This window comes from Coturnix japonica, chromosome 7, assembly GCF_054131305.1.
Source record: "Coturnix japonica strain WE chromosome 7, WE-NBRP24, whole genome shotgun sequence".
Taxonomy (NCBI): Eukaryota; Metazoa; Chordata; class Aves; order Galliformes; family Phasianidae; genus Coturnix; species Coturnix japonica.
Window position 1 is genome coordinate 32496929 of NC_140669.1, and position 24603 is coordinate 32521531.

General features: G+C 45.6%; 1 long non-coding RNA gene across 1 annotated transcript; it reads left to right on the forward strand.

Annotated features, from left to right (window-relative positions):
* The first annotated feature begins 1351 nt into the window (after positions 1–1351).
* LOC146760158 (uncharacterized) lies at positions 1352–21035 on the forward strand. Its single transcript, XR_014948151.1, has 3 exons — positions 1352–1481; positions 19490–19666; positions 20647–21035. It is a non-coding gene; the product is annotated as an uncharacterized LOC146760158 (long non-coding RNA).
* The last annotated feature ends 3568 nt before the right edge of the window (positions 21036–24603 follow it).

Here is a 24603-nt window from a genome sequence, read left to right on the forward strand (position 1 = left end):
TTTGTAGCCACTGGAGGGGGCTGGAGAACCATGCTTACTGCAACTGGGTTACAGCCAGAGGCTGAGCAGTGGTTTCCTGTACCATTGTCACCACTGGATAGTTTTCAAGAGGGATGTGGCAACCAAATCCAAACCGTAACCCAGCGGGGATGTGCAGCGCAAACCATCACCAATCCTCATTCACAAGCTCACATCCTCAGCATTGCTGACCTGCCTTTTCCTTTCCATCTCAGCAGCAGCACTGTCACCCCCTGCTGCTTTGAGCAGCCCACAGTTCTTGTCTTTCCACCTAGTCCTTCAATATACACTTGAAGAAGGCTCTTTGGACCTCTGGTTTCTCTTTCTGCTTTATTTGGGTCCATCTCTGGTAATGTCCCAACTGGGTGTCTATAACCATCCTGGAGAATAGGTCAGCAGCTATCTCCGTGCTGCAGCTTGGAAACAACTGGAGATTTATTGTCACTGAGGAGAGATCTGAGCTACAAATGCCAGCCTGATAAACGTGGAATTGTTTAAAGGGCTGCTGGACTCAAGCCCTGAATTTGAGCGCTGTAAACCTGTCCCCTCTTGGTTGCCTTTCGGGAGGAGACAGGCTGAGGTTTCTGGTCTCCTCTCATTGAATTTCTTGTATTTCTGGGGGAGAAGAGCCCATCTGAGAGCCTGCCCTTGATTTTTATAATGTCATCACACTGTTTTTTCTTTATTAATCACACTCATCAACCTTATCTTAGGATCTAATGCAGTTACTTTTCCTGCAGCAGTGAGGAAGGGAAGAGGTTTTGCTTTGTGCTATGAAATGCTCAGATATTTGCCTTGGGCTATGAAAACCAACCAAGGCTGCAGTAAATCTCACAGTCTCAAAGTATTTCCTCTAGTACGTGTTACTTCCATTCCCTGGGCTCCTGCTGGGGAAGCCCCCGCTTGTTTAACTTGCTTTGTTCCCCTACCAGCTCTTTCACAGTCATCTTCCAGTTTCTCTGCATGAGCCCTCAGTCCCATGCAAGGTGTAACCTGCAAGAAAAAGAAACCCACACAGTGTTTGAGCCTTTTGTGGAGGAAAAGAGGCTCCAGCCCTCTGAGGCCATCGTTGCACCACAGAGCCCGTTAATCCATCCCCAGGTACACACACTTCTCACTTCTTTCACCACTTTCTCCCCCTGACTCATATATACAAGCTCTGTTTTGCACTTTCCCCCCTCCTTTTTTTCCCCTTTCTTCTTGGTTTGGTTTTGTTTGTTTTGTTTATGCTTTAGAGACAAACGAAACCTGCTTTTGTTTACTGGAAAGTATGCTTTATTTTCTCGTCACCGAGCATCTGGTGTTTGTAAAAGGCACAACAAATCTTTCCAACAGCAAATCATCCCGTCTGAGAACGCCTGGCCAGGAGCTCCATGTGTGCTGTGATCGTTATCCTAAGAAGTTACTAAAGTGGCCAAGGAAAGTGCTGGCCAAGCTGGCTGCCCATCAGTGGAAACCCACAGGTAAGATGCTGGATGTTCACGTTACCTATCAAACATATGCTTATTGAAGGCTGTGACTTAACAGAGGGCTTGAGTAAGCCTTTGCCTGAAAGCTTTGTGCATGAAGGAAGCGGAGGTAGGTGGCACTAGGAGTCTCTGGGGATCCACTGCTATGCATATGCAGCCAAAATATAACAAAGTCAACAGCAGGGGACAAGATGCACTGAAGGCAATTTGGATAAGATGGGCACCTGGCCCAGTCTGATGGAAGCAGCCATTACATCTCCATTCTGAGCCACCTTCTATCATTATGAAATCAGGAGGAGAATTAAAGCTACAACGGGCAAGGTAAACCTGCCATTAGCGCTGATTAATGGCTTCAGGTGTCCCCTCAGAAAGCAGTGGGATGATGTATGACCAGCACACAGCACACTCCCTGTGACACAGGATTTCTATAAGCTTTCCAAACATACCAGGGTGAGGCGATGCTTGCAGACACTCCGATGGCATCTTTCCACAATCATCTGAAAGCCACTAGGGGAATGTGGAAGCTGGTTTCCAGCCATAACTCATTTGGCCAACTCTGCGCTTGCCTTTAATTTTAATAATTTGGCGATATCCATTTAGTTGACGTTCTGCAAAGAGGGGTCTGCGTTTGCTCAGGGAAAATGAGACTTGAAGGATGGTAAAACGCCTTCATAAATTGCGAGTTAAATTAAGAAGTCGCCTTAAAAGCACTGAGCTCTTAGCCCCGTGCAGGGTCATTTATGGCATCGAGAGCTGTGGTGTCCCGTTTGGAGGCCCAGAATGCTAAGGAGGCACAGGATCAATTGTTTTGTGGATGTTTCTGACCTTTCTGAAGCCATTTTTATTAGTGGATGGGATGTAGTAACAGATTCATATGGGTTTTTCATTTCGCACAGCACATGGTTTTAACCAACAAGCCTTAATTTTCAGCATTTGAACGCTTCATGTCAGTACAAAAGCTGATTCTGCCCACTTTCCCTTTTATCTGACCGTATCAGTATTATTCTATGATAATAATAAGTTGTCCTATGGTGCAATAATGCAAGCATTTATTTTTCTTATTTCTAAGCTGCTACTGGCATCCACTGCTGGGTTTTGATTGGGATCATCGAGTCCAACCCCCCTGCTAAAGCAGGTACCCTGCAGTAGGTCACACAGGTAGGAGTCCAGCCAGGTCATGAGCATCTCCATAGAGGGAGACACTCTGGGCAACCAATTCCAGTACTCCACCAGCTTTACTGTAAAGAAGTTCTTCCATGTGTTAGTGAGGAGCTTCCTGTGTTCAAGTTTTAGGCCATTACTCCATGTCCTATCATTGCACACCGTCAAGAAGAGCCTGGCTTCATCCATTCGCCTCCCACTTTCCTGTAGCTATTTATAAACATGTAACAGAACCCTTCTCAAGTCTTTTTTATGCCCAGAAAAATAGGGTATATTGTTCTCGCCACGTGATGAAAAACAGTAAAAAACAGAAAGGAAGCCAAGCATGAAATAAAACCAACCCCAACAATTCCACGTGACAATACCAAGTGCTGTGTTCCACAAAATCTAGGTTTTTATGAAAAGGCTTTTCTTTCAAATGACTTCCTCCCATACATTTCCACTGGAAGAAATATAACGTGATGTTGAACAATATTGTTTTTAATTATAACAAGAGCTGTCTGGAGGGGCTGCAGTCATTGTGACGTTGTGTAAGGCTTTGTGAAGGCTTCCTCACATCTCAGCACCACCCTGTAGCACTTAGACACTCACCTCCAGATTCTTCTTGTTGAGCTGGAAAGGAACTTTCCTTTAAAGTAAATGTGTTGTAAGACCTTCTGTTGTTTAAGGGCATCTGAGTCCTTACTTCATCAAAGGGACCGTTAAAGCCTCCTATAAATACTACCTTGGAAAGCAGGAGTTTTCAATTACCACAGCTCCTCTCCTGATATCAGTTCCTATAATGACCAACCTCCATTAGTGCATCTTTCTTAAAGACAGAGCACCAAAGGAGATTTCTGCTTCCCCAGAGCTGTTGGCTACCAGCTGTCTGGAGGTGGGTTATTTGCACATTCACATGTGCTGGCTGCTCTTTCCCTCCCTTCTTCAGCAGTTATGTGGGTTTCATGGCACAGCACTGTGGCATCCTGTCCAAAGAGCCCTTTGCTCAAAGCAAAGCTCTTGCCTTTAGCCTGTCTGAACTTTGTAGGTTGAGAACTTGGCATCCTGAGATGGTCTGGTCCATCTTAGCAGTTGTTGTTCTTGCAGGGCGTTCAGTGAACTTTGTGTTTAGTCAGGAAACCTTTGGTTTAGTGATAATCATAAGTAATTTATGCATTGTAGGCTATGAATGATGCAAAGATGCCAGTGAAGGACATTGTGCCAATGCAAACAAGTCTAGGAAGTTTTACTGTTCCCATTGCTGGTGCAATGTTTCCCTTTGCTCTGTAAGTGTGCAACTGCATGGAGAAGGGCCAAAAGAAAAGAGGGCAGATACAGATGAATCCTATAATGCTAAGAGATAAGAAGTGGGACTGTTAAAGGAAGTTTGAGCACTGAGATTTCCATAGCACTGAGAAAAGGTTCATTGCCAATGTGAGGTGCAGTGAATTTCATGTTTGCTCCCCAGCATTTAAAACGCTGCGGCTACATAGTGAGTATTCACCATTCCGCTTCAAACCAGCACAGAACCCGCTGGATAGCCTTGGCTCCGTATGCATTGACGTGGGACCTTCTTCAGGGTCCAGCACGAATATGGACAACACCACCCTGCCATTTGGAAGAAATGATCTAACTGGCGATGCATTCGCTTCCAGCGGCTGTGGAAATGGTAAATAGGCTGGCGAAGGGGATGTCGATGGGTGTCCGCTTTGAATTTGCTTTCTGGTTTTTCTTTTCTCTTTTATGAAAAAAATGAGTCACATGGCTTTGAAGTACCCGATCTTTTTAGCATGGGTCAGATGTTGAAACATAGCTAAAGATGTTGTGCGGGCTAATTAAATCAGTGCATCTGGCTTGCATATCTGCAGATACATTTCCATGGAAAATGGTTCATACGCCATGAATGTCATTAGAAGTTTAGATTACAAATCAAATGGATCTTCTGTTCTTCCACAGACCACCTTGATTTCAAGTGGGGTTTAGGCTACTAAGGAGAATTGGATAAATAGCCTTCTCTGCTTGGGTGCATGTTTGGCTCTTGAGCAGTTGGCATTTCAAGTCTAGAGCTCTGCTCTGCAGTGCAGCATCAGCTCTCAGGAAGGTAACTTGAAGTTTCTATCCAGGCAACTATCCAGCATGCAGTCTTCAAGATAAAGGCCTAAAACTTCCCATTTGCCTTCTCTGTAGACAGCAAGAAAAGGGAGAGGGCAACGAGCTCTCTGGTTTGATGTGACTCAGATGCATGCTGCGCTCAGCAGCACATTGGTCCCATGGGAAGATGCGAGCCAAGAAGCCTCCAGACCCGGGATGGACTCCCCATTTTCTCAGTGACTCAGGTTTTTCCTTCACGTCACCTTTTCTATTCAGATCTCCCCAGGTCTCAGCTAGGTCGCTGTGGGCAAGTGCCATCTGTGCTCCTTGTGACTCACTGCTAGCAGGAATGTGTGATGTTGGGATGCGGAAAGCCCACGGCTGGCGATTCATTTCCATGCAACTAAGTTGCTGACGTTGGTTTGTCCCCAGTGGGGTGGGGAGAAGGGATTTTTCACGAAACTACCCCAAATGTTGAAGTCCCCACGTGTTTCAGCTATTACTCATGCTCTCTTAAAAGTAGCCTCTAAAAGAATAGGTCAGAGGCTCCCTTTATGGGAGTAGGCATGGTCCATCGGAGGAGAGAAATCAATTTGCACCAGAAGATTTTAATCAGCTCAGGAATTCAAAAGCCCAATGGAAATCTGGTCTCCAGCAAACACCGTTTTATTGTGAATTCTGAGACAGTGCAGTGCCTTTTGCTCTTGCTTCTGAACCACCTCCTTGCCTTCAGATTCAACAAGGCACTCTGAATCAGGGGCCCTACAAGTCCATGGTCATCTTGGTTCACGCTGGAAATAATCAACATGCTGAAAGTCACCACAGGGCAGAAATGGCCTCAGACAGCTGAGGCAATGATAAAGCAGTTGATAAACCAAGTGCAGAGCAGGCGGGGGATACACCCAACTTATTTGGGCCTCTGGACAGATGGGAGGCATGCAGCATCTGCTTTTTTGGGTGTCTTCTGCCTTGTGGTCATTTTGTCAGCCTATAGTTGAGCAGGAGCCCATCTCAGTACTGCCAGGATCCAGGAGTTAATCCTTGTTCCATGAGAGGGCCAGAGCTCACATCCAGCCAGTTCCCTGGGGTGCAGAGAAAGAAAGTCTCTGAGAAATAAACACAGACACAAACAAACACCAGACTTGGCATGCAGCTTTGCAGGCAATGGGAATATCTTTTAGCATCCCGCCGAGGTAATTTGCCTGTGAGGAAGCTTTTCCACTCTGCCCCTTGGCTCCTGAGGAGGGCCTGCGTGCCAAAATGCTTCGTGGCCCCTTGAGCTGCTCCTAGGCTGGGCCTTGTGCTTCTGCCTGGCCGTCCCACCCTGCAGCTGCCTGGGTGCTCACTGCATTCCCACTGGGTGCTGGGGACCCTGGGCTTTGCCTTTTCTTCTGCCATGGTCTCCTAGGCACGGCACAACCCTGTGCCCACATGGGCTTCAGTGCTCCTTGTCTTGTCTCATATCCTCTCGTTAGTTGTGCTCCAAAGCATTTACTGAAAAGGGAATTATAGAATCATAGAAAAGCTTGGGTTGAAAAGGACCCCAGTGATCATCCAGTTTCAACCCCTCTGCTATGTGCAGGGTCACCGACCAGCAGACCAGGCTGCCCAGAGCCACATCCAGCCTGGCCTTGAATGCCTGCAGGGAGTCTAAAGGGAATCCCACCACTTTGCTCGTGGAGAGGACAAAGCTTGTCTAAACCACTCCTGGTGATGCACATTGAACCTACTCCTCTGTAAGTCATGGAGTCAGAGAATCACAGAATCATTTAGGTTGGAAATGATCCACGAAATCATCAAGTCCAACCACTGAGCCATGTCCTCATGTACCATATCCACACATCTCTTACACACCTCCAGGGATGGACACTCCAACACCTCCCCGAGCAGCCCCTCCATTGCCTGGCCACCCTATGAATAATAAATCCTTTATGATGGTACAATCTGAACCTCCCCTGGTTCATCTTGAGGCTGTATTCTACTCGTCATTCCACTGTATTCCACTGAGAGGAAACCACTTGCTTTTCGTGCATTTTATTGCAATTCTTAGTGCTCCTCGTGCAGAAATTTCCTTCAATCTCCTTGAGATTGTTCTGATTTTCTCCTCCATCTCACAGGAAAAGATGGTAAGATTTTCTAATCCTGTGATTTCCTTTTGGTTTGGTGTCGATGAAGCTTGTCTCAAAAAACAGCTTCAAGTGTAAATGGAAACGGGCTACGCATGGGGCCACTATGAGAAATGAATGTGAGACAGGGAATAGAAAAGTATTTAGCTGTGTAAAGTCTAGTAAATATTCACTATGGGAAACAAATGGCTGTTCTGAAGCTTAGGCTGGAGGTGCTTTTAAAACCTATCATTCACCAAAGTGAAAGACAGCTTATTGATCTCTCTTTAGGCACTGTCTCTATGCTTGTGTCCTAGAAGCATGACCACGTTTCATGCCAAGCAAGGAAAGTTACACCCTATGGTTTTTGAATTACAAATGGGAAATCCATACTGTTTTGGAATAAACAGCACTGGCCATTAGGCAGCCTATTTGGTTACTATTTGGTTACAACTGCATGAGGAACGGCTCTAGTGGAAAAAAAAAAGAGAGAAGCAGCAATAACAGTCAATCGTCACTTTTTTTTCCTGTTACTGCCTGGAAAACTTGGAGTTTTATAGCTTACAAACCACAAATTAGAATTGCAGGCAACAGATAAAGCTTAGGTATAAATTCAGCTATGTCAGTGCCTGTTGGCAATTGCAACAAGGCAGTTGTCAAAGTGCCCCTTGGACAGTTATTGCCTGAACAGGGCCTTTCCAAACAGCGAGTGTCACCATATGGATCTGGACCTGCTTGCAAAGAATAGAGCGTCCCTGGGGGGATCTGCTGCAACCATGTGCTGCTCCTCTGGCTGCTGGGCCCTTCTGCGGTGGCAACCAGTGAGGAGGCTGCTCTTCCTTTAGTTGGCATTGGCCCTCTTCGTAAAGTGGCAGCAACCATTAAGTCTTAAATGGCTTCTCTAGGAATTTCCTCACCCTCCATTTTCTCCGATAGGTCCTCAAACTGTCCTGTATGTTTCTTCCTAGGAAAAAAAGCAGATTGCTTCCCAGGCAGGAAGACTTGAACTAGCTGGTCTCCAGAAAATGAATCCCTGTGCTTGTTTGTCCTTCCTCTTTGAAATGTATCCATAATTTCTTCTCTGTAGCTATCTGGCTGCAGCTTAAACAGGTGCTTTGCCCTTCACCATGCTGCCATGAAAGAACACAATCCTTCCCGAGGGTCTTATTCACACAGGCCAGGTTATGGCTACTGGATGAAAGTAATGTTTCTGACATCCTGGAGTGGATCCCATTGCTCAAAGACATTGCCACTACAGTACTGGTGAGTTGTGCTGAGTCTCCCATTGATGCTTTGGAAGGATACTAGAGATAGAACGGAATCACAGAAACATTAAGGGTGCATATGGCTTTGGGATGGTCAGAGAATAGGTTTGTTGCTCACAAACACATTCACATCCTTCAGATTGGAGGCAGTGGGATCAAAGCAATTTCAGAGCATCCCACGAGCATTCTTAGAACTGCGTACTTAAAAGATGTGAAAGCAGTGTGCCTTTTATTTGGCTTTACCCTCCATGCCAACAGCAGAGACACAAAATGGCTCACTGAGAAATAGATTTAACAAACCCTTCGGGTTGTCTTCTTTGTCTTTTGTTTTGTATTCTATCTCATTTTTATTAGTTTTAATAGAGGTATTCCTGGCAACCACCCAGGATTCGAAGCATCAGCTTATGGATAAAATTCATGTGAGGCCTGTAGCCATAGGGCTGTGGCTTTTGCTGGTTGACGTGGCATCTCGTGCAGAGGAGGTTAGGGCTGTCTGTCAGTTGCACACATCTCCCTATTTTTTTCCCCATTAACCATCACCATTAGCAATTGTGCTCAAACAAACAAACAAACAAACCCATTTAAATACCTTTTTTTTTCTCTCTCTCTCTCTTTTTTTTCTGGCCCCTTAACCATGGATAATTATGAAATAATCACCAAAGTCTGGTTTCACTTGGCAAATGTTGCCAGGTTTTGTTTTCTTTTTGAATACTTATGGGTTCCAGCAGTCCCCCCACCCCAGCTTATGCCTTTTTGGCAGCGATGTCAGCTAGTCGCCTTTACTGATGCCTGCTACAGCATGATCAGAAAGCATGTGAGCTTCTTGAATGCATTTCGTCTTCACAGTGAACAGTTTTCCTGCCTTTATGAATAGCCTGAGCATGCAACTTCCCTGTGCACGTGGCCCCAGACTGCACCCCACTGTAAAAGTGGCAGCAGCTGCTGGCAACACGAGTTTTCTCCTAGTTATACATCAGTGTGCAGGCAGGATCTAACCAGGTCCCCAAGTCTTTAATCAGGCTAATTGCATGTGGTTTAAGCCACGCTGAAGCTCAGTTCCAAGTTCGGTGTTAGATTTATGTACTATGAGCCGGTGTAGAGAGAGCCTTGGATGTGTGTGAAGGTCAGTGGTTTGGGTTCACATGAGTTCAAGAAAACAGTTTCCCACTTTGGTGTACCTGGTTCCTCTCTCCACTCTTTCCTCATCCCCCTTTCATGTTTTGGTTTCACCCAAAGCAAAGCCCAAGCAGAACTCTGCCAAAGTTCACTTCGTTTCAAGCTTGAATGGGAAACAACTGAATTTCATCTGATTTTCACCCAGAGCTATAAATCACTTCAGGCTGGCCCGTTGCACAGTGTGGTTTTATGGAGGTCTGGGGAGCCTTTTGGTAGGGCAGGGAGGAATATCGAGTTCAAGTTCATATCGCAGCCACACACACAAAAAAAAGATGAATTTTCACCTGATTGCACAGTGCAGCCATTATGTGGAGGCAGGTGCATTTCTTTCACTCACAGCCTACGTTGTGTTGGACTCCAGGTGTCCAAAATGAAGTTTTCCCCTGTTTTACTATTGGAAAACTCGCTGGTGCCTTAACATATCATCATGCTTCTTCAGTCAGGAAAGGTGGTGGGGAGGTGGGGGTCTGAGGACAAGCTGTGTTATTTCATTGCTGACGTTTTTATTACAGTGTGTTGTTAATGCTGTGGGAAAAAATCGCCAAGGCAGATTCCTTGGGAAGGTTTTATAAGGGCCAGTATCAGCTACCTTCTCTAATGGCATCCTTCATTTCCTCCTGCCCTGAAGATCTCCCTTATCCCCAGGGAAGCCTGTTGGGAATAGCTTATCACTTTCCTGGTGCTTTTCCATTTGGCAAGTATCTTATGTTCCCATTTATCCTTTTCTTAGAGCACATACAGGCAGGAGAAAAAAGAAAAGACGCATACACATTGCATACATCCTGTCTGCAATGTTACTGTTTGTTGGTGGAGTTTCTTGCATATCATGGTGTACTTGACAGCAAAAAACACTGTTTCAGATGAGGGAAGGGAAGGGAAGGGAAGGGAAGGGAAGGGAAGGGAAGGGAAGGGAAGGGAAGGGAAGGGAAGGGAAGGGAAGGGAAGGGAAGGGAAGGGAAGGGAAGGGAAGGGAAGGGATAGGCTTAGATTCGGAGAGGCATTTCCTTTGAGGCACCAGCATCTTCATGACAGCTGGAGCACTAACTATAAAGATCTGTCCCAGCCTCCTTATCTTCAGTAGCCTTCCATATCTCCAACCTGCCCGTGTCTCTGCATACTGAGAAATGATTGCGGTTGTCATCATACGTGCCTTACTCTCATCCTCCCCAGCTGTGGATTCCCTCACTGAGATCAGGCTTGGTAGAACATATCCAGGGATTTAGTTGCATTGTCTTGAAGTGAATACTGCATTTGCCTTCAGAGATCTCTTTCTTTCCCTCTGTCTTCCTTCGTGCAGGTCCTTTCTCTCTCAGAGCCTGTTTTCTGGCCAGCTGCAGCCAGATATTTACTCAGCTGGGGTGAATAACTTTCCTTTCTGTGTCTCTGTTGTGCTGCGTGTTGTCAATACACAGGCCAAAGGAGATGTCCTCCCTTCTCCATCCATATCAGATTCTGACCTGAGTTATCTGCTGGTAGACCAGCAGCACTGAAATCAGTGTGAATGTGGGCATCCTTAGAAACACGTCATACAGCAGAGAGACTGAGCTGTCATTGCCTTTAGAGCACTTGGGGAGGTTTGGTCAGCTTTCCAAGATGATAACATGGAGCCTGAAGACCAAGTGCTGAAGACAGAAGGAACTTCATCCTTGCTTTGTGAGGCACAAGGATTCCATAATTAGACTTAATTTGACCTAAGCTTACTGATTCTTGACTTTATTTGCCAAGAGTAAAAGAGAGTGGACTTTTCTATATCATGAAGCTGAAGACTGAACACAATTGAACACCAAAGGAAGCAATGGGAAATGTTTGCCATACTTTTCTTCTTCCACTTTTTGCTTCCCTAGTTCTGGTAGATATGTCCACTCTTAAGTCTTTCCTTGATGGAACCTTAGGATTTCTCTTGTTTCCTGGTGCTTAAGAAATAAATGTGGGGTGATCTAAACTGAGAGAGGACTGTTTAGATTGGGACAGCTCCAAATATCCATTCTGCTCTAATAATGATATCCCACTGCATCAAACTCCAAAATCCCAGCATTTTGGGGGTGGGGGGAAGGAAGTCTATTTTAGGCTTCCTGAGGTTTGGACCTCTCCCTGTGTCCTGTCAAGCATATGGCATGGGGGCCCTTCTACTTCATGGAAGAGGGATGGAAAGCATTTATGAAAGAAGGAATGCACTGGGATAAATTTAAAGGTGCTTTGCAAGCCATTTTCCATGGACTTGCAGCAGTGTTATGAGGAGGTGCTCCTGAAAGAGAAGAAGGTTGAATTAAACAGTGATTGGTGTTGAAGCGAAGCCTTGCAGCCAACATGGGAATGAATCCAGTGAATGGAAGGAAAAATATTATTAGTAATTATAAGAAGAAAATGAAGATGGCCAAAATCAGAAGCGTATTCTGGAATCCTCCAAAAATAGTACAAAAGAGATGCCAAACCTAACAAGTGAAGCAAAGCTCTTAGGGCAAGTAATGTGCTAAGGGAAATTAAAACAGGGAGAGGAGTTTGAGAAGGACCTCCCTTAGGCTGACATTTTGGCCTCAGGAGTTCAGCTGTTTCTCTAACTCAGGAGTGCCAGAGGGCAGCTGTGTCTTCCAGATGCTGAAATGATGTTTGGAGTCATCCAGCATGGCATGCGTGCTGCGTCAGTTTCTGTTAACGAAGCAAGAGATAGTCAATGAATGCCATTGAGTCCCTCTCAGCGTTAAGCCAAAACGCAGCTGGGATAAGGAAGAGACTTAAACACAGTGCCCGAGTTCTGCTGTGACTGCCACTCCTGCATTTGAGAGATGGCAGATGATTTGCTCCTCTTTTTGCTAGCCTGGGCTGGGCTGGGCTGACTCAATTGCCCTTTTCAGCTGTAGAGAGATCCACGTGGACAGGAAGACATCAGTGATATCTAGGACTTCAAGGGCATGAGATAAGCGCAAATGCATCACTGATGACTGCTTTAGAAAAAGATACAATAGACCCTATTGATTAACGCCAGGCGGTTGCACTGCTGAATCCTCCTGCTCCTTTCTGGAGCATTCTGACTTTCTCAGCTGTGCTGTCTGTAATCCCTTGCTCTGGGAAGGAGCACAGTGCCCTGACCACACACACACACACTTCGGGCTGCCCCCCTTTGAGCTGCCGGCACTGCTGAGCCCACCGAGCACTCTGAGTACCTGGGGTCAGTGACACCCAGCTGTCCAAACAGACCCCACATACAAGGGTGTGTGTTGGGACCGGTGGGGAAACCCCATCAGAGCCAGCAGCTCTTTGTCTTCAGAGGCAGCGTGGTGGCTCTGGGGCTGCCCTTCTCCTTTGATCTGAGCCTTGCCTTCCTCTGCTACTCCACATCACCCCCTGCTTGTTTTCTTCCTTTTGTTTCCCCCTGATCCTAGGTGGTTCTGATCTCTGTTCAAGAGTTGGCCTCCACCTTAGCAATGCTGCCTTGGGCTTTAAAAGGAATAAGAATATGTCCTTACTCTGTAAGTAACTCAACTTCCATCAAGGCGGTGCCCTGTTCCCCATCCAAACACTTCATCTCTGTGCTGGGTGACTTAAGCCCATCCCAGAAGATCTAGCTGGGAGGTAGCAGGAAAACCCCGCTTCTCTTGCATTGTGCATGTTGTCATCAATATTGTCTCACATTTTACTTTGCACTATGGAAACATCACAAAAGTCGCTTCTTACTCTGAGAATCCCTTTACTTCAATTGGTACTTCAATGGATACTCCACTTTCCCATCTCTAAGGTAGCTCCCTCGAAAAATAAAATGGGAGCCAGCTATTCTTTCTTTCATTAGTCAGATGTTCTAGAACAGGAAAAACGCACGCCATTTATTCATCCCAACTAAATACATTTGTTTTCAGTTTAGATCTATTCAAAATGAGACCCAGTGTGGACATCTGTCTTATTATCCAACTGTAGGTTAAAAAAAAATAAACTCTGCTGGCTCCGTGGGAGGAATGCAGATAAATGACAGATGGAAGCAAGCAGTGGACTTCCAGAAGCTTTCATCCGTGAACCAGTTAATGGAGCTCAGTGCACAGAACATCCATCCCACGCTTTTGCATCTTCCAGAGCAATTGTAGGAGCTGGGCAATGCTGTATCTGCAAGGTAGCAGTCACCAAGATTTGCACTGCAAAACGTGCTCAGGTGCACTCTGTGAGAGACAGAGGTCAACTAATACACCAAGGAAAGAGAGCTTTGCCCATAATCTGAGAGGATCAGACCTCATGGATGTCTCTGTGTCAGATTCTGGGTGGTACCAATGGGTCTTAATTCCCCCACATAGCCACATCAGGAATCCCCAACCCGTAAACCTTGGGCTCAGGGTCTCCATTTTACCACATGACCTGGCTACATGCTCTTGTCTTAGTCTCCTGCGTGGACCTAAGGCTTATTTACAGACTTAACTGCAGCCCTGTCCTTTATTCATCTCCTGCTGTCAGCCCCTTGGCTGTGCTGTGACCCTAGGTCTAACCATACCTTGCAATCAGTGTGAAACTGATATGAATCCTGACATCTCCCTCCTTTGGATATGACAAAATGGCCACGTCTGTCTGGGAGGCTGGCAAACATTCCTTTTGATGGCCAAGATCATTGACTTCTGCAAAGCGTCTCTAGGTACCTGCCAAAACGTAATGAATGGTCAAGTCCATTCTTCTTCATTTCCTTAGTTGGATGCATCATCACAACTTACTGACTCAAGTCCCACGGCCTTGGTACAGATTTCTCTGAGCTCTGTGCTCCTGTAGAGACACAAACGAGGCTGCGGGAAGGGTGAGGCTCTTTGCATGGGATGGAGTTGGATGGTGGAGAATACAGCTTTAGGTAGGGCTGTTAGCTGGGTGTGGATATTTCTTTCTTCTTTCATCTGGCATTTATGTCTGCTACGTATGTTCCCCTTTATACCATGCCTGAGCTATGACACAAGGAAAGGGCAGAGAAGGGGTAGGGGAGGGAAAAAATCTCAAAATGGGGTTTTTTTTTAATCAAAAATATTATCGGAGCACCAGCTGGTGCAGATTAGCATAGCTTTGTGAGTGAGAGAGCTATTTTACCTTGCGCTATTTTTCTTTCTCTGGGCTGCACATGGCCTTATCCCAAAGTGTGAAGATTGCGGCCACCAGGATTAATCTGCTCTTCCCATCCCCTTTCCAGCACCGTTTCTGAAAGCCCTGCAGTATCTCAGCCCCTTAAAAATGTGACTGATCTGGGCTGAGATGGAAACCAGGTATCAGTAAGTCACCCATCCACAGAGGCTGGAAAAATGAGAGATGAGGGGTCAAAAGAATGAAAAATGTGTTGTGCAGACGCTTGTTAGCCAGACAGCTCTGCTGGTGTGCCTGTGCCCCAAGGGTTGGCTGCAAAGGCAGCGGTGCTGAGCTGGCTCTGACACTCAGAGCACTTGAGGGGTCTGGATAAAACTGCTCTGCCCCTTTGCGGGAGATGCCTCCGTGTCCTGGCCTCCAGCCCAGTGCCAGGCCTTCATGGAGTGGGGAAAGTATTGCTCATCCATCACTGTGTGTTTTTAGGGATTTTATTCCTGACTGTAAAGTGGAACCAGCTTTTAGAAGCGGAGGATAAAGATTTGGCTGGGAACATCTGAGCTGGAGGACCAATAACATGGGAGCTGCTCGGAAGTGTTTGATCTGTCTCAGGCTCGCAAGTGCTGAGCCAGCGCCTGCCTTTAAGTGGAAGTTATTTTATGCATCCACTGGAGTCCTATAAAGCCATTTCCTCTGGGACCTCCAGGGACAGTTTGGGCATCTATTTTCTCAACAAAACCAATGTGTGAGTGCGAAGGGAAGGAGGATGTGCTGTGTGACAAATGTTGGAGTGGGCGTGGGGTTCTGACTCCAAGCAGCATTCTGAGAGTGCTGCAATTGCCTCCTGATCCATCTGCAGATGCCTTGATCTATAGATGCCTTGAATACCCTGTGTATCTCTCCTCCTTGTTCCAGCCTCCCTCTGTCCTCCTTGTAGCTGCTTCTAGGAAGCTTTCATCTGTTCTTTGGAGCAGAACTGTATACTTAGCTCCTTTTGGTCATTCTGGGTATCCCACCCCCACATTTAAAACCCTGAAAAGTGAAGGCACAAAGGCTAATAATCTCAATGAGTGCTGCCATCTCACAGGCAGTAACCCTGGTGGCTGGAGAGGCAGGGAGCAAGTTTCCATCAAGAGGGGGTCCCTTGGCAATGGAAAAGGTGATGTTCTCACCTACCAAGCGATGCCTTTTTTTGCTTTCACATTTATCCCAGCCAGTTATTTTGTTTGCCCTGGAAGTCCCTTTGCAAAGGCTGAAGGAAAGCAAAACCACCTCTCCCAGCACCAGCTAAGTGCTAAAGCAGAACCTGCAAGGTGCAGCGCTGAGACATGTAAGTGGGAGAAGGCCTGGCAGGAGGTTTTGTGCTCCATTTCTGCCCGGAGGCTTTTCCCTTTGGAGCCCACTGAGGGCCAGCAGGGAAATGAATCCAATTCCAGGCTTTCCAGCTTCCACGCTAATTTAACCTGAACCATTTCCTACTCTCCGAGCGGGAAGCAGGGATGAGGTTAGCAGATTCAGATTGGGGGTGGACTGAAAATGATATCAGCAGTTTTATGGCCATTTCTTTTCTTGGCAGGACATGAGGGAGACCGTCTCACAGCCTCACTAGGACAGAAGGTGGAAGAATGCAAATGTTGAAACATTTTTCAGTTTGTCCTGATGATCTTTCCTCCCCCAGCAGTTTTATTAGGGTTCATAAATTCTTCCTCGGAGCACTCATTCCCCCATGCATTTTAACCCTAGGCAGCCTTGGAGGTCACTGTAACCCTGTGGGGTTGGTGGCTGTCCAGGAAAAGCCACCCTTCCCCTTCACAGCTGGCTCTGACAAGGGGAATGGAAATCAACGGGCTCTGAGGCACATGGAGCCCTTTCAGTGGCTCAAGTGTAATATAAAGAATAACCTTAATCATGCAGTGAAATCAGTGGGTGAAGATACTGCTGGGGAATCTGATATTGCTTTCAAAAGATTTTCAGCGCATCAAGTGCTGCTCTCCCCAGCGTGGCAGGAGAGCATGGAAAATTCCTCCATCACCACTGCTTGGTGCCCTCCTATAATAAGTAGCTGCTGAGGTAATAGTAACCTTTTTGGCAAGATCACTTACTCCACGGAAAGCCAGAATATATCCAATAATGCAGGAGAGGGCCATAAAGCACAGCTCAGTCGGAACCTGTTAAAGCGATAACCTCTGCTGGCCTGGCACGCTGCTTCTCCAGCAGTCCTCAGCTGCTTCTGAGGGCACTGATGCTTAGTGAAACGTTTGGGGAGGTTCAGTTTGGCTATTAGGAACAATTTCTCCTCATAAAGAGCGGTGCTGCAGTGGCACAGCTGCCCGGGGAGCACTGGCGCCACCATCCTGGGGGTGTTCCAGACCTGTGGATATGTGGCACTGAGGGACGTGGGCAGTGGGCATGGTGGGGTGGGCTGCAGTTGGACTTGGGGGTCTTAGTGATCTTTTCCAACCTGAATGATTGTATGATTATATAGCTGCTGTTTGTTAGGCAGTCTTGTTCTTGTGTCCCCTTGAGAGCACAGCCCATAAGGCTGCCTTGAACTGGCAGCTTCTGCTGAGGACATCATCCCCTCCTTCCCAGATTGACCTTCTATCAGGCTCTGAAGCAGGCTGATTTGAGATCAATTCTTGCAATTATAGCCTAGCAATCCATATTGGCTGCATGGTTTTGTAGCCAATAGAACGGGATAGAATTAGTTTGTCATGCACCTTGGTGCATTATTCTCTTTGCTGTTTGCTGCAAAGGAGGAGAAATCCAGTAAAGTGCAGTGGTGAGATATGTTGCTTTGGAACAAAATATTTACATCTTCCACATTTCCCATAAGGCATTAGCACTCTTCCAAATGTGACACAGGAGAAGCAAATGCTTAGTGGTCTGCAGATCTAACGTTTGCTTAAGTACCATGACATATGTGCGTGTGTGTGTACACACACGAGATATTTTAGTTCTACTATTTAAATTAAGGGTGGGATACCCTTCAGCACTGCATTTCTCAGCATATGTGTTCTTATGTTCACTTATTCTTTGTTTCTGCCAATGCCTAAATAAGGAATACTAAACAGCCACAAATATGCAGCCAGTGGAGATGCAGGAATGCACTGGGAGGGAGAGAACGCTGATCTTGAGCTGATAGGTTTGCAAGGGAAAGAGTCACTGCAGCTGCAGGAGAGGTTTCTGTGGTGGTATCTGTCTGTAATGCACACCACAGCCCTGCTTTGCCCTCAGGGCAAAACTGAAGCTTTTAGATGGAGAGCAAGTCGTTTCAGTGCCACATCAGGGATGTATGTATATGTATATCCATATTTTTATATCTATGTGAACACAAATACAAGAAGCACCTGTTTGCACAATGGTTATTCTCTGCATCTCTGAGATGGAATGTCAGGCTTGCAAGGATGCCCAGATGGGCTGTGTGTGCAGGCATAGGGGACCACACATACATGCATACATTTATTCCCATTATTCTATTGAATTAGAACTTGGAAGTCACCTCCTCAGTCTCATGTCAGCTACACAAAGTAAGGATGACACAGTCAGGCCTTAGATTTCCTGCCTTTAGGAAAATACATGTGAATTTGACCTCGCATTTGGTTTATTGGTCAAAAAGTAAGAAGTCTATGGGAAAGCAGCTTGTCCTGGAGCACACTGTTAAAGTACAAAGATCAGCTTAGAAATTAAAGGGCAGAGATGTCCCACTTTGCTTTTCTATTATGTCTCTACACTCATAGTGATTGAAATTGCTTTTGTGATTCCTGTTTTAAGGCTGGAACAATTTAAGCATCAAATACCTGCTGTAGTGGAAATGCTTAGTCACAGCTTGAAGCAGTGATTGAACACCTGGTGGGAAGGCAGGTCCAACCCAGGGGAGCTCAGGTGCATGCAATGTACCTGAATGATGGAAGGGCTGCAGCCAGGATCCACCCCTTTCCAGACCTCATTTAAAGGTTGGCAGTGGGTATGAGGGCATCTTTTGCTTGTGTACCTGAGGCTTTTCAAAGGCAAGTAGCTATTTATTTCTGGATATGTGGCTGCTGCACTTGGGTTCACTCTAACTTGCTGCTGACGAAGACTTTGCCACCCTGCTATTATCATCCCATTATCAAGGTTAACTGTCAGCCCAACCCCACCATGCCCACTGACCACATCCCTCAGTGCCACAACCCTATGGTTCTGGAACACCTCCAGAGACAATGGAGTCTGTCTCCACCTGTTGGACTGGATGATCTTAGCAGTCTTTTTCCAGCCTTAATGATTCTGTGATTATATGTTATATAACAATTATAGTGTAATATAAATTGTATTTGATGGAGGTTCTCCTCTGTGACTCAGATACAAGGGAATCCATCCCATCTCTTGCAGGGTTCATGGAGCTAATTTCCATGTGATTTCTATGCTGCTGTGTGTACACCACTGTACATAGCACATTGCCCCATCTTCATTGCTCCGCTGCTCAGCTCAGGGAAAGGAAAGCCCAAGCTGATAAGTAAGATCAGTGTTCTGAGGAAGGGAGGCAGAGGTTAAGGGGTTCCATCTTTTGTGATCCGTGATTTGAGGAGGGCCCCTTCGTGCCTGTTCTTCTGCCCTCTTTGCATCCTTTCTTCCCATTTTCCACCCTACCCTTAGAGAAGGGTGTGGATGCTTCCCTCCCTTCGCAGCAAAAGCATAGGAAGATGAGTGGCTTGGTTGGGGCATGGATGGAGCAGCTCAGGGTGCAGCATCCACAACCTCAGCCCCTGCTCCCCCCCTCAAAGCAGCATTTGCAAAAGATCAAAGCGTGCAGCAAAAATAGCAAAAGGGAAGAGTTTGTGGGTTGGACATCTGGAGGCCAGAAGCAGCTCCTGCTTTTGAGTAGGCAAGAGGTGAAGGAGGAAGGGTAAAAATGGGTTTACAGTCTCATTTCTTTTACTGGGATTAAAAACTTCTTATAAAGTTATATGGTTTGCTGTTACGTGAGATAGCAGTGTCCCATGTCTCTGTAAGGCCCTAATTTCAGAAGCAAGGATGCTAATGGCACCTATAAAAATAGAGAGGTGGGTATTTTCTGGCAGGCGCAATGTTGATTTATCTGTAGTGCATCATCTGACAGCCTTATTGTTATTCCAAGGGGCACAAGGAGGCACCTGGGAAATGTCTGTGCTGCTCAGCTGAATAAAGCAGGTGCTATTATTTCCTTTTGCAGATGGATGTTTTCAACTACAAGAACTCAGAAACAAGCCCAAACTTAAGGGGATGGCTGGGTCACAGCCCAGTTTTTTCAAAGCCTTTTGCAAAGAAATTGGAGACAGACAGACTAGAAGTCCAACCTCTGGACAGTGCTGCCAAGTGTGTGATTAAACACTGTACCTGTTTCCACCAAGTAAGTGTGCCAGTCATTGCAGTACATTAATGTAGAAACAGTACATTGCAATGCTGGGTTCACTCTGCAAATGGAGTTGAGTGGGCAAAGTATTTCATGCCATGATGTGAGTCCAAACAGGATGAAAAGCTCTGGAGGCAACGTAGCGGGACGTTCTCTGGTGAAAACATTTACCGTGGAGAAATGCAATTTGCAGGGGATGATTTGCATCCAGTGCAATGAACAATTTTGGCCACGGGAAAAATAAGCTGAAGTGGAGGGAGGGTGGAATGGGAAAAGATAGTTTTGATTGGTTTTCTTTTAACAAAAGGAGCCATAAGTTAAGCACGCTGTTTGGGACAAAATGTACCATCTTATCCCAGGCAGGTTGGAATTCTTATTCTCTCCATCCATTTTCTTTTTAATTTTTCCCTTAGCTGTTTGTTCTGTTGGGAAATGTTTTGTGGATCATGGGATGGGGATGTCTGGGACCCCTCTGCATTCCTAAGCTTCGCCATTGTTATCACTTTGCCCTTGTTTGTCTTGATGTAAAGTCAGCAGCTGCCTCATTCGTTGGTCAAATGATGAATCTGCTTCTTTCCTCACCCAGTTTTGCCTCCTGGTTATTAAAATGGGAAATCTCTCTCAGTCATTTGCATTGGCTTGACCTGTGCTCTTGGTGTTCTTTCCCAGCTCGGGGCATGGTTGTTGCTCCCAGCCAAGTGCCAGGTGTATGGAATATGATGACACCAAGCCCTGCCAGGTTGCATGCTTTCAACGCTTGTGTAGTACCACTTTCATTAGTGCACTGATTAACCATTTCCCTAATGAATTCCACTTGCTCATCACTCACTGAGCATACCCAGAAATCACAGCATTGGGCAGTGCTCATTGTGATACTTAAGGAAGAGGAGGCCAAAAAAGAAATGAATGTGTGAGTGCTGGATTGGGCAGGAATGGGAGAATGAAGAAATTCAGACATTTTTCTTTTCTCCTTACAGCAGTGAGGGCAGACAAGGATGTGATAGCTGCCTCCGTGTGAAACTGGAGCTACATCCAGGAATGGTATTTATATGCACGGATGTAGCTTTCAATCAGGATGATGTAAACACTGCTGCAGGATTTTTTTTTGACCAGGCTGTTTGGGAAACGTGATGGATTAAATATGACAAACAAGATTCCTGGACGTTTATTTATCCGCCTTTTCGTTTGTGCCAGTTTCATGTTAGGCAAAGCTCTGGCTACCAGACCAATGCTAAGCCTTGAGGGCAGGCAAGGCTGGGGGGAGGGAGCCACAAAGAGAGTGTTTTCCAAGCCTCATCTAATTTAAAGCATCTTTTGCTGAGTGGTGCAGCGAAGAGGATGTGGCTAACACAAATAAAAAAATCATAAAGGGATCAAAGTGTGTGTGCAAATTCATTCCTTGTGGCAGGAGTTCTGCCAGTTTGCTTGCTCTCTTGCTTCCCTAAAAGAAAAAGTCCTCTCCCCACCCCCAAGATGGAGTGAGCAATCGCATGTCAGAATCTCTTCTGGATTTCATAAGGGTTTCAGCATTGATGGATGGGTGGGATGACACCAGAGCCTGTACATTGTGCCTGAGATCTGAGGCACTTCCCCTCGGTCCCATGGTTACACATGAAACAGTTGCATGAGCACAGTCTATTTATAAGTGGTTCAAAGGCACCACAAAAGCAGGGGGATGCTGGTGTGAAGCACTGGGCCACCAGGAAGCTCTCTAGCATTTGCCGCAACCTGACGTTACCCCGGAGCCTGAGAGGTTCCTGGTGGGGTGTAAGATGAGGAAAGTCCTAAAAAGGAAAACATAAAAAGAGCTAAAAAACTCTGGAAATAGGGCTTCTATTAGATTTTCCTGGAGGAGTCTCAGGGGAGACCTTATTGCTTTCTACAGCTCCTGAAGGGAGATTGTATCAAAGTGGGGGTCGGCCTCTTCTCCCAAGTAGCTGTGATAGGACGAGAGGTAATGGCTTTAAGTTGTGCTAGAGGCAGTTCAGGTTGGATATTGGGAACAATTACTTCTCATAAGGAGTGGTGCTGCAGTGGCACAGCTGCCCATGGAGGTGGTGGGGTCACCATACCTGGACCATGGAGATACGGCAGTGAGGGATGTGGGAAGTGGGCATGGTGAGGACGAGTTGGTGGTTGGGCTTAATGATCCTTCTGGTCTTTTACAACCTTAATAATTCTGTGTTTCTATAAACAGGATCAGCTGAAATCATTTGAGTGTTTGGTGATTCTTAAGGAGGCACCAAGGATGGAAGCTGTTAAAATAACTGGGTGTTCAGAACTGCTGATATATGTTAAATCTCATTACAAAGGTATGTCTGGTTCTGAAAGCAGTAGGTTAGACAAAATAGGTGTTTTCAGTAAATTTGAGGAAGTCTTCTGGGCTCTGGTTAGAAGCTGCTTCTTCAATGAATACTGCTGTTCATGTGCAAACAGTGCTGGTAAATTCCCACTTGTGTGTTCTGCTGGTATACGTACAAGTATGTTTGCATGCTTTAGCACCTCTGTGATTTGGTGTTCAGGAACTAGAAGTGGGCTAACCCTGATGACCAGGGGTTGGAACCAGATGATTCCTTCCAACCCAACCATTCTATAATTCTATGATTTCACAAAGTGAAGCAGCCAGAGCATGTCCATGGAGGTTTACATGATCCCATGCTCCGTACAGGTTCCTGTGCTGTTCTCAGTGTATGCTCCATGTCTCTACCACTATAGGGCAACAGCCCCAAAAGCCTCATACAGATGTGGTTCCCATTGGCAGGCTTCTTCTGGCTGTCCTACTGACCCTGCAAAGTCATTACATATGCTGGGACAAGAAGATGCTTGTCTGCAAGGCAGTTGCTGCAATCACTGAGCCTGCCTAGTCTCAAGACAACAAACACTGCTCTGGAAACCACACGGCACAGCAAGGCTGTGTTTCCTACGGGAGCGCTGTCCCACTAAAATAACATCCGCAAGAGAACAAAGGCTAAAAGCCCAGGCAAACCTAATGCCGGAAAAGAATCATTCTAAAAACCAAAGGGAACATGCCTTAAAAAAATCCTGTGGCATTTATAATGAAAAATAAACATCTATTTGCATGTTAGATAGAAAGGAAAAGAAAACGAAGTCAAAGAGCAAGGTCTTGTTCTTATATTCTAGGAATTTTCTCCATTGAAGATTGTCAAATACTGCATGCCAACACTTGGGAGTATGACAACAGCGTCTTTAAGTGCAATGAATCAAAGCACAAGAGTAAATTTTTATGGAACTCAAGCTGCTATTCTTAGAAATCATCCAGAATCGAAAAATAAACAACCCATCAGGAAAAGAAATGTTCAGACTCACAGGGGAGATTAACTCTCATTTAAGTGGAAACAAAACCTCAAATGAGCCACATCGCTATTCCCACACTTAGCTAATTGCAGTATTGTTCAAGGGCAGAACCAAGTGGTTGGAAGTCTGCACAACTGGATGGGGTGGATGAAGTCTTAAGAAGCAAACAAAAAGACATAGAGTCATTGCCTTCCCCTGATGGCTATTTCCAGAGAATTTTCCTTGCCGAGTTCTAGGATGGGAGTGTAACAAACAGAACGGGTGGCTCTGGGAAAGAACTGCAGAAAAAAGATGGATTCAACATGAGATTGAGATCTGCATGTATATTTGGAGATGGTTAAGAAAGGCATCGAAGATGTCTGATAGAGCAGGCAGAGGCATAAGAGATCCTGCTATTGATGCAGAAGAAATTGAGGCTCCAAGTGAGATTCCCAGATGTAGGGCAGTTCACAGCCAACCCAGCTACAGCTTTGGTGGGTTCTTCAACATCTGTAAGTAAAGATTTGACTTTTTCTCCTTTAAAATTAGTAAATCACAAGATAAGATTTTAATGCCAGAGCTACCAAGTGAAAACATGCTACCTGTATCTGGCCACTACAGTTGCTTTTAACAAAGAGCAGATGCCCATGCACTTCCACTGCATGGGAAAACACAAAGCAGATTGCCCTCAGCCTCGTAGGATTCTGTTTTTTCAATTTCCAGCACAGAAATTCTCCTAGTGTCAGTGCATGTGGGGCTGACATGTCGGAGAGGGGCTGTGGTGGGATTCATATTGCATGTAGGACTTCCTTGGCTTCTCTCTTGTGCAAGAACAAAAGCATCTTGAGACCATACGTGGGATTGTTCCACCTCCAAAGTGTGGCCTGGGGGCCTTGTGTGGATGACAGTCCTGGTACTGATCTCTGCCATGTACTTTGCAGGGAAAGAAAAACCATGTTCATAGGTTTAAAGGTGAAAATTCTCACTGGCAACTATCCCCACGTGTTTACCTCCCTGGAGCTGCTTCAACATGCGAATGTCCCTGGATGTGCAAAGAAAGATCTTTGTTTCACACAAGACATCCCCAGAGGAAAAACAATATATATATAAATGAAGCAAGACTCAATCAAGTTTTATTTATGTATTTATTTATTTTACACAAAACCAAACCTAGTTTCTTGGCACACTGCATAAAAATTCTAAAAACAAATAAAAGAAAACAAGAAGGAAAAAAATAAAAGCCTGGAAAAGCAATTCACGCAGAGTAAAAGTACTAAGGGGTCCCTGGTACTTGCAGGTATATTCTCAGTTATTTCTTTTTGGATCACCCAAACACCAACAAAGTCATTAAAGTCAGTTCTTTCCTTTTATTAGCAATAGTCATGGCTTCGTGATTCAAACCACATTGGGTTTTCAGAAGGGAGATTTTGATCAAAGCATTTTTAAAATCAGATGAAAGAAGTATTATAAAAAAATGTTGGTGCAATATGAGCCAGGAAGGGGAAGTGGCTGCCCAGGAGAAGAGCTGGGAATATGTCAGAATGTGAAAAAATGAAACATGAAAGAAGCTGGTGGTACAAGATAGCTGTATAAGCAGTGTTACAAGTCAAAAGAAGGCTTACAGAGGCTGTGTTTCTTAA